General features: G+C 41.8%; 1 long non-coding RNA gene across 1 annotated transcript in view; it reads left to right on the forward strand.

Moving 5' to 3' along the window:
* Positions 1-2390, forward strand: part of LOC135972002 (uncharacterized) — a 39072-nt gene extending 36682 nt beyond the window's left edge. Inside the window, exon 3 of the long non-coding RNA XR_010588523.1 lies at positions 881-2390. This is a non-coding gene — a long non-coding RNA (uncharacterized lncRNA). The remainder of the gene's footprint in view (positions 1-880) is intronic.
* The last annotated feature ends 12062 nt before the right edge of the window (positions 2391-14452 follow it).

Raw genomic sequence — 14452 nt, forward strand, 5'->3', positions numbered from 1 at the left:
ATAAAAGCCAGTTCTATCCATAATGGGCAAATCCTCAGCGATTGATTCTCTTAGGTTTCTCCGACAGCAGAGAACAGAGGCTGAGAAGCAAGCGAGCTCTGAAGGGTCAGCAGAAGGGGGAACGGGGTACCAGGTGACTTTTATCCCTGTGAGTGGGAACTTGACCTTGCATTGCAACCCTGCTCAGCTGTTCATCCAAAAGGAAATTGTGGTTTACAATTACAGAAAATCAGTAGCTGGAATTATTAATAATAGCAAAACAAAAAGCGCTGTTTGTGTAGCAAGTGATTTGTAGTAATGTTTTCTAATTGATAGTCATTTCTATTATTTAAATACTAATTAATTCATTTCATGTACTACGCAGTGCATTGACTTTACTTACAGTATTATGGCAGCCCTCTTAGCTTAAAATCGTTCCTTATTGTTTTCTTTAGGTAATTAAAATGCACTGCTCCCATGTTCTATTTGTGGCTGCTTATAGGATTGCACCCGCTGAGAGAGCACTGTGGGCAGTTTATACAATAGCAACCGATATAAGCTCTGGTCCTTTCAGCCTGATGCTTTTCTCACCAGTAGGATTCCCGGGATATCCCTTGGTAATTTGTCCCCACAGTCTCCCTACTGCTGGCTTCATTTGGCCCTTCTACAACATGAGAAGAATGTGAAGTCTTTGAGTGCAGCTGCCATTTTACAGCAATGACCTGAGAGGTTCTGGCTTTTCTGCAGATGGGTTTTCTGGGCCAGTCCTTTTCCCCTGCAGGACTGTGGGTCTCCTGTCTAGGGTTATGAAATGAGGGGGATGGAAGTGGTCATCCTTAAGAGTTCTTGACGCTCTAAATTTGAATGAGATAATGGAATCAGTGAATATGTTTTCTTGCAGGTGCATTGAAGGTTCTGACTGCTGAAAACAGAAAATACAAAAAGATTAATGGGCCCGTTACCAGAGGATTCACTGCCGACAGACATGAGCTGCCTGTTCCCATTTAGTATCTCTGCATCTTCCTGAAGGCTGAGTTTTATTATTTGATTCCTCATATCCCTTTAAACAATAGGCTGTACATAAAATAAAATCTACTGAATCTCAGCTGAGGCTCTAGCATGATGCTTTCTGAGATATTTCAGAATATTTTTCCAAGTTTATTTACAAGATGAGTATTTATATTCCATTTATTGGACATATTCATTTGTTTTTGTTTTTGTCTCAGGAAGACAAGAGAAGGCATTTATAAGCTGTCAGTCTCACCTCACAAGGTCAGAACTGAAAGTTCTGTGTAGAAAAAATTGAAGTCCAGGATTCAAATATGTTATATTGCTGACTTATGACTGTGCCAGGTCAGATGGTTTCAGCAACCTTGAGAGATTAAGACCATGGATTCATGTTCCATGTAATTTCATGAGTTTTGTTCTGTCCCATGGCTTCAGATCATGGTCATAGCTCTAACCAGCTGTCTTGTAAATGTATGTCATGTGTTTTAAGAAGCATTTGCTCTGACCTGAAGCTTGGTGTTGAGTTCTTGCTACCTGTGAATGGACCTTCTTCCCCATCTTGGACCTATCAATGCTGAGCATGTTCTCGAACCATAGCTGGAAAGGCTAAGTCTCTTGGCACAAGAAGTCTTGTCTACCTGGTTGAACCCTGACTGTCAGATGGTATGCCTAAGCTCAATGACTTTCCATCATCTTACTGAGCAGATGTAATGTCAGGCCCTAAACCTTCCCCCAAACTTATTTGCACAGCATTGAATAAGATGTCATGAGCCTGGCCAGCCTATCCTCAGCCACAGCCATGGACAGCACCTCCTGGAATGTTTGGCACCATTTGGAAGAGGTCAAACAAGTAGATATGGATACATTTCAAATAAAACAATTGTCAGGGAACCAAAGAGCTACCCAAAAGATGGACTTTGAACTTTTCCTCTGCTGGAATTCATTGAGAGATAATACAGATGAAAACAAGTAGGCTTTTTTATTTAAATACAAATAGTGACGTGGGACATGCCCTAGATATTAAAATATACCAGTAAACTGAAATAAGTTAGTATTGAGGTACAATTGTGAAAAATGGACAGACACACCAAGAAGAGATAACCTTGATATAGACTTTGATATTTATAATTGATCTATAATAAAGGAGGAATTACAAAGTCAATAAATGGAGTTGAAAATTTTAGTATTTTAGGAGAAAAGAATTGACTTAGATATTCCTCCCAGAGTATTTTACAAAATAGTTTCCGAATGGATAAGATGGATATGAGAGTTATGTGTACAAAATGAAACTTAAAACGTCACAAGGAATTGTAGAAGGATTTCTGTCTAACCTCTACATGGTAAAGGACTTTTTTTTAACATAAAAACAATGGGGTAAGATCAAATAGATTTAACTAATAAAAATGTAAAACATCTGTAGATTTTAAAAAATCAATATTTATCTTCAAAGACAAACAATGAAAGAAATGGTTATCAAGGAGGGATTCTGAGAATATAGAAATGACAGTGGCATAGTTTTTAAATCTCCCATAATTCCTACATAAAACAGATGGAGCAATTAGACAGCCAAAAACTATAAAATCCATGGACAACATTTACAAGGTTAAGTGACAAAGTATTCTCACAAACCCTAAAATACAAGCAGATGGGGCAAACCACCAGCAGCTTCAAGATCTTCAAGGTGTCAGTGTATGTGCCAGAAGAAGCTGAGAGAGGAAGGGGGAATCTGACAGATTTGAGAATAGGCCAACCCCAAAACTGGGAAGCAAAGCAGGGTCTCATGAGAATAGCAGTTGAACCTAGGAGGGATTTTACTCAATTGTATTAGTCAGGGTTCTCCAGAGACACAGAATCAATAGGATGGACAGGTGGATAGATAGATAGATAGATAGATAGATAGATAGATAGATAGATAGGAGGAGATTTATTGTGGCAATCAGCTCACATGATTATTATGGCTCAGAAGTTCCACAATACGTGGTCTGCAAGCTTTAGGCCCAGGGGAGATGATGGTGAAACTCCCAGTCCAACACCAAAGGCCTAATAACTGGGGAGGCTGCTGGTGAAAGTCCCAGAATCTAAAGGCCCAAGGACCAGGAGCTCTGAGGGCAGCAGATCACAATGTCCCAGCTCAAGAAGAGAGAGAGAATTGTCCCTTTCTTCACTTTTTTGTTCTATCAAGTGGAGCCTCAATGGAGGCTCACCCCCATTGGTGAGGGCAGATCTTTCCTCAGACTGCTGATTAGAATGTGAATCTTTTCCAGAAACACCCTCATAGACACACTTAGAAATAATGTTTCACCAGCTATCTGGGCATCCCTTAATCTAGTCAAGTTGACACATAAAATTACCCATCACACCATTCCAGTCATAGTGAGTGCAGGGAGGTTTGTAAGGAGTTCTGGAGAGACCAGAGCAGTCTTGTCTTTACCTTGCCAGCTCTTGAAAGGAGCAGTCAGGGCTCCCCCTGGGAGGGTTCTCAGGAATCATAGAGGTGGTGGTGGTTTTCGCATTGTTATTCTGAGGCTGTTGTGTGTATAAAATGGGATAATGCAAATTAATAATTTATTGAATAGTCTATTTTCCTGTGTTCTTGACAACCAGGATTTTGGGTATAGAAGAAAGGAAGTACAGGTGTCCTATAGATTAAGTAAAAATCTTATAGTACTGAAATTAAACTGGAAAGTCCGTATGAATTCATGAGGTGTGTGTGTGTATTCAGTTCTGCCAGAATATAACATATGCGTTCCTAAAAAAAAAAAAAAAAAAAAATCACCTCATTGTGCAAAAAAATCACAAGATTAAAAACCACTGGGTTTATGGTCAAAATGTGGGTAAAGGCACAGCACTCAAAAACTTCAGTGACAAATTTTTAAAAGGATATAAATCTAGCAAAAATGACATAGCAGTTATATACATGGTTAAAAATATGTTAAAAATAGGTAAATAATACAATAAATATGGTACCTCACATTGAAAAAGACCTGAAGTTTGCATGTTCAGCTATCATGAAGGGGTGGAAGAAAGCTTATCTGAAACTGGACGGATTAGATGTGGATGAACGTGGCTCAGTGTCCTCTGTTGGGCATTGACGCTAAACATGAGAGTTATCTGACCTTCTGTAGCCTTAAATCCTGGGTCATGTTTTCCTGCCTTTGAGAGAGAGGCTCTTTGAGGAATGCATTTGTAATAGATAACCTGTTTCATCAAAATTGAAAATTTTATCTCTTCTGTAGCTTTATTCAGTTAATTTCTGAGTAATTGCTAGACGTTCCTTTCCTACCTTTTCATGTGCACTTGCAACTTTGCCCCCAAGTTGAAAATTCTGGAAATTAGAGTAGTGTTTGAAACCACTAAACCCACTACTCACAGCAGTAAAAGGTGCCGCATCTACTAGATCTGGCAATTTCTGTTTAAGGTGTTTATAGAGAGATGGTGTATAGATTGTGCTTCTCTTTGATTTTGAAAAAGACTATTCTTATTTTTTATTATTTTATGTATTCTTACATGGTTTTGTTCAGCTTAGTGTGGTTTTCTGCATTCGTTGATTATTTCTTCTGTATAAAATAGCCAAACACAAAATTTGTGTAATGCTCCACTTGTTCCCTAACATACCAATTGTGGTTGAACAAATTAGTGTTTTCAAAATAAGCATTATTGCAGAATGGCTGGGGGTAGATTTCCCCCAGCTCCTTTAGCTCTGTCCAATGGAAAGGACTTAAAAGAATGACTAACCTCACAGTGGAATAGCAATGAGCATCCGTAGCACAATGATTAAGGTCTCAAAATACTATATCCCATTAAAAGAAAGCAGGGTTCTTAAAAAAATGGCTGGTTTCAGTCTGGGACAGGGGATGGGTCTGGAACATCTTGTTATTCCAGATAGCAGGGAAGCTATCAAAGACTACTAGGGTCATGTCAGAAGGACTCAGGAGCCAATTGAAGGAGCTCTTGCTGCCAAAGATGAGACCTTTGTATCTCAAAAAGAATTTTTCAATTGTATATACATACTTAATTCATCTAATGTGTTTAAATCCATGAGTTCCTCATGATATTTGAAAAACAAAACAGACTGGTTGCTTTGTTGGAGGATAAAAAGCACCTACTTATTATCTTGAAAACGGATAAATAAAGGCAAAGAATCGAGTATCTATCCTGTCTTTCTTTTGTGAACTGTGCCACTGGGTAACCAAATCAGAGAGGAGAGAAAGCATCTCTTTGTGGAAGTATTCCAGCTAATACATGAAAAAGGGAATTAGAACATTCCCATTTTGCAACCCCCAGTGAACTGATGGATCTCGGCACTGAACTTCAACAGCTGCTAACATCACAAAAGGGAGACATGCAGACGGTATTTGCCTCCTAACAAAAAACACAACACCATCTATAATCTTGCCAAGGAGATCAGACTTAAGTCTAATCAAGCCTTTGGATCCAGCTACCAATTTGCAGAAAACACAGAGCTCAGAAGAACATATTGAACTGTTTTCTTAAATAAAAAATCAGCAAAATCCAGACTGTGGGAAACTTTACCTTAAACAAAAGAAAACAAAAACAATCTGTAAGAATAAGATGAAGTCTAGGTGGAACTTCTAAGTTAAAAATATTAAAAAGACATAGCAAATTTTTAAAAATAGGCAAAGCTAAATTACAGTGCCTTAGGGATGCACTTTTTGTGAGAAAGCTACAAAGAAATGCAAGGAAGTGGTTGCTATAAGAATCGGGGTAGTCAGTAATTAAGTTAAACTAGAGAAAATTACAGAAACTCTATTTCTTTACAATTGTGTGTGTGGATTGAAAGTCATGCTCACTACATGCCTATTGAGCCATGCTTTTCCTGATCTGCCTTCTTTCAGGACAACGCGTAGGTTTGCATCTCTAGCCCAATGTGTAGCGCGTGCATTAGAAACCACAGGGCCTCACACCACACAGCGTTTCACCTGTGCTGAATGGTTTGCTACTGGGCTAACCCTTTGCCATCCTCCTGCGGGCTAAGGCAATTCCCTGGAATGAGCAGAGCAGCCACTTTATTCCTAGATCTCCTCTCTAAGGTTATGAGAAGATTCAGTGTTTGCTTTTTTCCCCCCTACATCCAGAAAAACAAAAACAAACAAACAAACAAAAAAAAAACCCCAAAAACCAAAAACAAAAAAACACAAATGCTGGGCCCGCCCAAGATTTTTCCTCACTATCCCTGCAAGAGCCCAGGAGTCCTATCTGGCTGTTTCATGACAAGCCAATTAGGTAAAGATTGTTAATCAGAGTAATGAGGGGAGAAGGGACTGGAGGAAGGGAAGGAGGACAGGAGTGTGGCAGAGGCAGCTGCAGAAGGCAGGATTACCCCTCCCACTCTGCTCTGATGTTTTATTCAGGCTGTTTGCAAATGAGCCAGCGGAAACAGCATTAACAATAAATGAGATGCATTAGACTGAGAAGGGGCTGGGGAGGGAGATTCGAGGGCCGTTCCTTGCCAGCCAGGCTCACAGGCTCCCTATTGGGTCGACAAAGGTGAGTCTTTCTCAGGCAGCCTTACCTGCTGGCCCACCTGTACTCCGGCTTTCTGAAAAGGTTTATGTCCCATTTAGCAAATAATACTAAGAAGCTCAGAGGGTTTTCTAGCCAGTGAGAGCCAGCCTGAAAGGCCTGTCCAACATACCAACACCTGATGGCTGGAAAATTTTCCTCCCAGCCTCATCACTGAGGTGATCACAACTCAGATGACCCGTGAGGTACTTTTAGGTCCTCCACTTTATTAAAATAATGAATACTTGATTTATGCTTTATAATTAACCAAGCACTTTCCATCATAAAACATTTCTCACAATAACCCTGTCAAGGATTGGGAGTGACCCATTTTATAAATAAACCGAGCAAGGTTATCCAGGGTCTGAAAGTCCTCACTTTCAGAATTCCATTCATTTTTTCCTTTTGGACAATTTCCATGAGATCAAATCTCCCCACCTACCCATTTACCCAGACTTGTATAGCTCCTTCTTCTCATTCAACAAAAATGTAGCAAATATCATAGGGGCTGAGCTAGGAAATCCCAGTGGCCAAAACATCCAGTTTGATTCTATAGGCTATGAAGCTGCCAGTTTTCCTCCGATGTGGATTCTGATTCTACTACAATTGGTGCTTCCCAATTTAAAAATGATGGCAGTCGTCATTGATGAAGCACATACTAAGGGCTAAGCTCTGCGGTAAACAACCTACAAATGCGATTTCACTTAAGCCTTTGAGTCTATGTCCCTTAACCCCAGACAGAGCTCGTGGTCGGAAACCATATGCTGCCAACACAATACTTTTTCCTTTTTTTTTTTTTTCTTGAGATGGAGTTTCGGTCTTGTCCTCCAGGCTGGAGTATAGTGGCGCGATCTCGGCTCACTGCAACCTCTGCCTCTGGGGTTCAAGGGATTCTCTTGCCTCAGCCTCCCTAGTAGCTGGGATTACAGGCACCTGCCACCATGCCCGGCTAATTTCTTTTGTATTTTTAGTAGAGACAGGGTTTCACCAGGTTGGCCAGGCTGGTCTCAAACTCCCTACCTCAGGTGATCCACCCTCCTTGGCCTCCCAAAGTGCTGGGATTACAGGTGTGAGCCACTGCGCCCGGCCAACACTTTTTATAATAAAGGGAGCAAGCTTTCGTTTTCCCTGTTGAATCCCACCCTTTCACAACCTTAGTGAAACTACTCCCGGTAGTGGGACATGTTCCAGTTGTCTGACTTGGCAGCATGATTCCTCCAGGGCAGCTCTTCCACTGTATTTCTTCCTCATACCCATCAGCATCATGGGCAAGGCTCTCTCCAGCAAACGGTGGTTAAAGAAGGCCAAGTTTCCTTTCGTAGCTTAGACAAAATAAACCTCTGGCACATAAATGTTGGATTCCTGTCGGTCAGGCCAATGAGACCCAAGAAGACTTAGAGTGATATTCCCTGGCACCCGTCTCTCTCGAAGGTCTCCCCAAATATCCCCAATATCCCAGGAAGGCATAAAGGAAGGAAAAGATGTCTATCGGAGAGAAGCAGAGCTCCAGAAGACAACTGTTTACCTAGTGTTGCTTTTCAGCGTAGGGACCTCAGTGTGGCAGCAGTATCCTCATCACCGTTGGAGTTTGAGAGGCACTGAGTTAGAATACATGGGGAGAGAGTACAGTGTCGTGCTGTGGTTCTCAAGGTATGGGCCCCAGAGACCAGCAGCATCGGCGTTACCAGGGTACTTTGAAAAGGCAAATGTTTGAGCCCCACCCCAGGCCAACTGAATCAGAAGCTCTAGGGGTGGGCCTCACCATCTGTGTTTAATAAGCCCTCCAGCTGATTCTGATGCATGGTAAAGTATGAAAAGCCCTGGTATAAACAATTACTTTTCCAAGCCCTGGCTCCCCGACTTCCAACTCATCCCTTAGGCTGCAATCTTGGCTGACATTTGGGGGAATGGAAGGAAGGCCTTGTATGCTTGGTTTTCCCCCTTCCATTTGATTTCCCTGGGGACGGTTCTTAAAACTCAAGCTTCTGAACAAAAAGTCTCTCTTGCTTGTAATTTAATCCTTCATTTGCATTGCCAACAATTAATGGGAAGAAAGAAGTTCCAGGAGACCAACTGGCTTTTAAGTACTATATTGTATATGATCAGAAGCAGGCCTGGGAATGGAAGACTCAGGTTTCCCAGCCCAAGAATAAACAAGGGCATGAAGCCACGAGGAAGCGGGGCTTTGGTGGGGCTCTCCCAGGTCACAGGCTGGGGGTGTGGGTGGGCATGTACACAACACTGGCACAAGATGGAGCCAAAAGGGGAGAGTATCTACACAGACAGAAGAGGCAAGAACATGTGGATACCCTCCTACTCTGCAAAATCAGAGAATTGTCAGCTGTCAGACAACACCACAGTCCACCTCCCACTCTGATCAGTACCACGCGTACATCTCTCTAGACTGAGGACCTGCATTTCTTCAGTTTGTGGTGGTGCCCTCATCACCCGCTGATATTAAAAGAAAGAGCACAATAGTGTCCATCCATTCATTCAACAAGTCTTTGCTGAGATAGGCCTAGATGCCAGACACAATGGCAGGTGCACAAAGACACAACTCCCAACTTCAAGGAGTGTACATGCTAGTGGAGGAGACAACCCTCAATTTTTAAAGTACGTAGTCATCACAACATGTGACCATGTTGGGGGAGTGTGTGACAGGGAACCTGGCTTAGTCTCAGGTTAGGGAAGGCTCCTTTAAGGAAGGAGATTGTTGGAGTTTGGATTCTGAAGAATGCACAGGAATTAACTAGGCAAAGGCAAGTGTTGATGGTGGTAAGGAAAGCATCACAGGCAAAGGAAAAGGACGTGAGCTGAGACAGAGCATGGCAAGTTTAAGGATCAGAGAAAAGCACCATAAAGAGACTCAGGCCATGACAGAGGGTGGTGGCATCGGATGGGCACAAAAGTGGTGGGCAGGACTAGGCCGCAGGTTTATAAAGCTTTGAGTCTTTATCCTAAAAGTGATGGGGAGCCTTCAAAGGATTTTAAGTAGGAGAGTATCCAGGACAGATTTCCATGTTGTAAAGCTTACTCTGGCTGTGCCGTGGAGAGGGAAGTGCTGATTTAGGAGTATGGAGCAACTATGAAGCTGTTGAAGTTGTGCAGGGGCCTGGGACCAAGTGCTGGTGGTAAAGGTGAGCAGAGGAGTGCACATCAAGGAGAGACTTGGATGACATCCTTAGGCTTTGGATATGGATTGGACATTGGTAAGGTGTCCAAGGAATCTGTTAGTCACGAGGCTGGGCTGAAAATGGGGTGAGAGCCAGACAGGAAGAGAGGCAGTCTCGTAGCTACAGATGTAGAAGAGATGCACGCAGAAAGAACACGTGATGAAAACTGGGACAGTCTGTAGGGAATAAGACTCACTTAGCAGTTAATTAAAGTAGGTGTCCAAACAGCTCTCAGTTATTTGGGTTATCCAATGTGTTAATTAGGGTCCTGTTGCTCCTCTTGCAATCTCTGGGCTTTGTTCATTTACATCTTCACCAGTAGGTGGAAGGAGAAGGGAAGGGGGATTTGGGGGACCCAGTTCACTTACTCATGTACGCCTTGTGGAGAGATGAAAACCAAGTGGCCTCATCTACTTGGAATGCCAGCTTATTGCAACTATTTAGCTTTTAGAACAACAATCCTGTCCCTGAAGATGAGGGCTGCATATAAATGCAGTTTACATATCCAGCAACTTTCTGCAACCATCCCTTAATGAATTAGTTAAACCTCCAGGCATCCAAATTGGTTCGTATGATCCTTTCATCTTCCAGGTTGTTTGCCTTTAAAGTTTAGAACTGGATTGAAGAGTATTTATAGCGATAGGACATTTTTGTGGGCCTGAGGAAAGGGGTCTTTGATAAATCAACACTAGAGAACTGCAGAAAAGGAATACAGCCAGTGGGAGCTTTTCAGGCAGGTTTGCAATGACTCCTTGTGCCGTCTCTTGGAAAGGTGTGAGGGCAGCAGCCACCCTGGGCTTGGAGACTGTGTGGAAAAGAGAATCCAAAACTATAATAAAATTTTAATTGTATGTTTGATCTGTTTCAGGATGAAGAATTAAGACAGATTTAGCTTTCTGTTTTCTTCAGGGTTAGGGCAAGAATCAAACAGTACACTCAGAAGAGAAGGTTGAAGAGAAATGAATGAAGGAACTATTTCTAAGGGTGTGAGCAGGGAAAAGGGAAGCCAGTGAGGGACAGTGAAGCACAAACTATCCAGAAACCACCAACACCCCAAGGCATGAAATGAAAAGAGGGGAGAGTGGGTAGTTGTTTGTCCAAGTGTAGCAGGAGGCTGCCTTGAATCTGCAGAAGAAGGGATCCACTGCCAACTACAGTTCAACCAGGAGAGATCCTGGGAGGGAAATGCCCAGACCTCTCCACAGGTGCCTCCCATTGGTCCACCTAAAGAAGAAGCTGAGGAGCCAGGAGCCCATTGACTCACCCCACAGGCAGCCTCCCAGGCACAGAGTAAGGCCAGAGAAAGGTGCGAAGTGGACACAGGAAGGCAAGCAGAGAAAAACCAGCACATGGGTGGGCCAAGAGACTGGTTCAGATTTGCAAATCTAGGCAGATTAATATATTTACGTGGGTCTGTGAGTTTCACTGCCAAGGCTGTCCTGGTTTCATAATGATACAGCATAGCGCACGTTGATAGTATTAAACAAACCAACAGAAGACAGAGCTGCTAGCCCGGGATGTGCCTGGGGTGAGGTGGGGAGGGAACGTGCTGAACAGAGCTGTCTGTTGTTTCCTTGGTTTCCCCTCTGAAGTCAGCTGTGCCTCTGGCCACGGGGCTCTTTTGTTCTTTCTCCTCTCCCCACTCCCCCACCAAAGGAGACAGGGCTTGAATTATTGATGAAATCAAAAGAATAAGCTTGGGGATTGCATGTTTCCATCTTGCCTGTTGTTTGTCTGGTAAATAATGTGTTCTCTGTAAAACCTAAGCTTTTATCTCAGGTGTGCTGACCAGATTGAAGCTGGACTCGAAGCTTCCCTTGGAGAAAGCTGGCTATGGTCCTGGCTTACTCCAGTCTTCTCTCTTCCCATATGCAGACAAAAAACACAGGGTCCACCAGGACACTGTCCCCGTGGCCCTGTTTTATTTCCCACTGTGGAACACATGCAGAAACAGACTTTGCTCCTGGTCTTTTCTGTGACCAGATACCTGCTCCCCTCCCCAAGACCTGCTAATTTCAGAGCAGTTACCTGTTCCCTTTGGTGAGGCAGGGAACCCCTCAGGGTCCCAGTAGAGGAAGACCCGCGCAGACACTGCCCTCTGCTGGAAACTATTGGGACTGCTCCATCCTCCCTGAGGGCTCCTTCCGGGTTCCAGAGGAAGGGACCTTCACTCCTACCTGGTTGCAGATACACCTGCAACATACATAGGGACTGGCTTATCTAGAAGGCTTCTCTCATTAATGACTGAGATGTAAAAAAAATTAAAGTATGATGTGGGAGGATTTTTTATGATTTTATATGGAAAAAGATTTCTAAATGACACAAAAAACAAAACACATTAAAAAACTGATAAATTTGACTATATCAAAAACAAAAACTTTTGTGTGACAGAAGGCAACATGAGCAAAATGAAAAGACAAAAGGAGAAAATACTTGTAACAAAGGATAAGTATCTAGATTATATAAAGAACCTCTACAGATTGAAAAGAAAACAAGCAAACAAAAATCCAACAGAAAAATATTCTAAAGATATAAAATGGTAATTCACAGAAAAGAAAATGTAAGTGGCCCATAAGTGCATGACAATAATACTCTGTTTTACCAGTAGTCAGGAAAATAGAAATTCAAACATCAGAGAGAGATCTCTTTTATTTACCTGCTAAATTAGAAAAAATTAAAAGGGGCATGGGGGAAATGATACTCTTCACTCTCTAGGTAGGATCATAAGCTGGTATAATCACTTTGCAGAGACATTTGGCAATATCTATTAAAATGCAAAATATTCATACTCTGTTCCAGTGATTCCACTTCTCCATATCTACCCCAGAGAAACACTTATCCATGTGCCCAGAAGGTTGGTCTCAGCAAGTTTGTGGCAGCTTTGTTCGCAAAATATCAAATGTTAAGTGCAGAAATAACTGAACTGAGTGTAAAAATTGGATTGATTAAATAAACTACGGTTCATTCATCACACAAACACGTGTGTGTGTGTGTGTGTGTGTGTATACATATATATATATACACACAGCAGTGTTTTAAAATATATATACTACATGTACTGACATTGAAAGATCCCCAAGACCTATTGTTGAGTGAACAAAAATCAAGCTGCAGACTGACACACACTATGATAACTTATATATAAAACACCCAGGCATATTAAACAATATTTTTTCTATGGGTATAGATACTATGGGTCTTTAAAGCATGGTAAAATGCACAGGACATGTAACATTGATACCAAGAGTTACCTCAGGGGCAGAGATGAGGATTGGAGCTGGCGGTCAAAGGGGATTTCAGCCTTATCTGTAATTTTTTTTTTTTAGTAAAAAGAATGTGTTAATGTATTATATGTGCAATTAAAATTAATAAAAGCTATTCTTATATTAAAAAGGAGAAAAATTTTTCTTCCTCCTTATTAAAGCATTTGGAACAGCCAGGAATCATTGAGCTATAAGTAAAATGCTGCCTTAGGTGATTTGTCAGGGGACCTGCTAAGTAGAGGGCAACGTGGTTGTCATGGAGACAGCTGTCTTCAACACAAACCATCCTGTGCATCTATCTACACATGTTGGATATGTAACCATATCCCATTCAATGTCATACTTTTAAATCTCAGTTCACAAATTCAACAGTAATAACGTCTAACACAATGAGAGCAGTCAGTATTAAAATCGAATATCTCATTTAAACCTTTACTCTTTCTCTCTCCCCACCCCCACCCCCAGATGAGTTTACTTAGATTTAGAGATGTTAAATAGCCTGTCCAAAGTCAGTTGACTAATATGGGTAGAATTTTTCCTACCCTAGAGGCCATTCTTTCAACCATTTAAACTATATTACAAAGTGATTAACATCTTTGTCAACTTCAGCCAGGTAAGGGAGGCTGAGGCAGGAGGATTGTTTGTGGTCAGGAGTTGGAGACCAGCCTAAGCAACAGAGCGGAAACTCCATCTCTAAAAGAAAGAAAGAAATGTCAGTTTACTGTCAAAAGCTTTTGTGGGTTTCCCTGCCTCATATGCCATGCCTCTTTGCCGCATTGCTCTGAATCAAAACAGCAGCTGGTTCATTCTGGGAGAAAAATCTACCATAAGAAGAGGTGTTATTTGGGTCCCAGTATAACTAAGAAGCTCAAAGACAAATACGCATCAAAGGAACAACTAAGAATTTAGGAATCATCCTCAACCAGAAGACTACTTCAAATGCTTTAAAAATAAAGGTTAGGAACAAAACTAATCAATAATAGCAAAGGTGAAAGCTCGATAATAATGCAAACCTTGCAAGGTTCTCATAGGATACAATTTGCTCCATTTTCCAAATTCTGCAAATTTTTTATATCAACACGAAATGCATTCCAGTGATACAGGCTTGTTCTCAATGCTGAACCATTCCTGCCAGGCAAAAACAATGCAACTGAGTGACATCAGAGATTACAAAGATATGTCCCTGGCGAAGACCCTCCAGCAGGGCTCTTGGGTTCCCTCTGAAGCAAAGAAAAGCAGGCCTCTGCTTGCTGGGGAAGAGGGCTTTCAAGGGATGTTTCCAGAATAACTCATGAGTGGATAAGGGCACCAGGTTTACAATTGAGAGTTGTGATTTCCCACTTACAATGAATTTTTTAAAAACGAATTAATTCCAAAAAATGAATTCATCTCTGTTTGGTTTCTTCTTAAGAACAGGTGTGTCTATGAATAATACATGGTGGGGCAGGCAACACATGGGTCAGAAGACCCAGAGCCTGAACACAAATGAGAACCAGACTGTGAAGA

This window comes from Macaca fascicularis, chromosome 7, assembly GCF_037993035.2.
Source record: "Macaca fascicularis isolate 582-1 chromosome 7, T2T-MFA8v1.1".
NCBI classification, from domain to species: domain Eukaryota; kingdom Metazoa; phylum Chordata; class Mammalia; order Primates; family Cercopithecidae; genus Macaca; species Macaca fascicularis.